Below are 1,366 nucleotides of genomic sequence, written 5' to 3'. Positions count from 1 at the left end.
TATTCAACGTCCAGTTTTCAAAAGCATATGAGGCAATTGAAATATATTGTGTTTTGGGGTCAGTCGTACTTAGTCCTCAAAGTGACATCCTTGTTCTTCAACACTTCAAAGAGGCCTCATGAAGCAATTTTTATCCAATGCAATAATTCCCTTGACTTCTGGACTGCTGCTTCCATAAGCATAGCTTGTGGATACAAGCAGAATGAAATCCTTGAAAACGTCAATAGTTTCTCTGTTTATCATGATATCAGGATCCAGGTTGTGAAGGTTTTGGTCTTATTTTTATTGAATTGAAATCCGTAGTGAAGGCTGCAAACTGGGATCTTCATTAGTAAGTGCTTTAAGTCCTCCTCATGCCCAGCAAGCCAAGTTGTATCATCTGCATAATAAAGATTGTTAGTAAGACTTTCTCCAATCCTGATACTACATTCTTCATATAAGCCAGCCTCTTGGATTATTTGCTCAGAATACAGATAGAATAATTATGGGGAGAGGACGCACCCCTGATGCACATCTTTCTGATTTTAAACCGTACGGTATTCCCTTGCTCTGTTGACACACAGATCCATGTACAGATCCTTGTGAGCATAATGGTCTGAAATTTCCATTTTTCTCAATGCTATCCATAGTTATGGTACATAGTGTCAAACTATCTAGTCAAGAGTCTTCATATTTTTCATTGCCCTCTACTTTACCAAGCATGATGTCCGTAGTTAATTAATGATGCACAAGTAAACTTTTTTTATTCTTCTGGTATTATCTGCCTTCAGTCAAGGCCCATTTGAAATCAGCAAAGATATCTCTTGTTCCACATGCGCTTCTGAATCTGGCAGCTTTCTGTCAATGTACTGCTGCAACCATTGTTGAATGACCTTCAATAAAATTGTACTTGCATGTGATATTAATGATATTATTTGATAACTTACCCATTCTGTGGATTCATTTTTCTTGAGAACGGGTAGAAATCTGGATTTCTTCAAGTTGGTTGGCCAGGTAGTTGTCTTCTACATTTCTTGGTGTAGACCAGTGAGTGTTTCCAGCGTTTCACTGGTGTATTGAAACATTTCACATGATAATATGTGAGTTCCTGGAATCTTGTTTTTGCCTAATGTCTTCAGTAGGGCTTGAACTTCTTCCTTGTGTGCCATTGGGTATTTATCATATGCTACTATCTTTTGAAATATTTGAATGTGAACTAGTAGTTCTTGATATAGCGATACTGTATGTCCCTTCTATTTCTTTTGATGCTTTCTGCATTGCTGAAAATTTTGCCCAAAAGATCTTCCAATATTTCAAATTGAGGCTTGAATTTCTCTTCAGTTCTTACAGTTTAATCTACGCTGAGTGTGTCTTCCTTTTTGGTTTT

The sequence above is a fragment of the Echinops telfairi genome, unplaced genomic scaffold (genome assembly GCF_000313985.2).
Source record: "Echinops telfairi isolate 266 unplaced genomic scaffold, ASM31398v2 ScPeMD7_7467;HRSCAF=8505_0, whole genome shotgun sequence".
NCBI classification, from domain to species: Eukaryota; Metazoa; Chordata; class Mammalia; order Afrosoricida; family Tenrecidae; genus Echinops; species Echinops telfairi.
The sequence above is the reverse complement of the archived record's forward strand: the minus strand, read 5'-3'. Positions refer to the sequence as shown.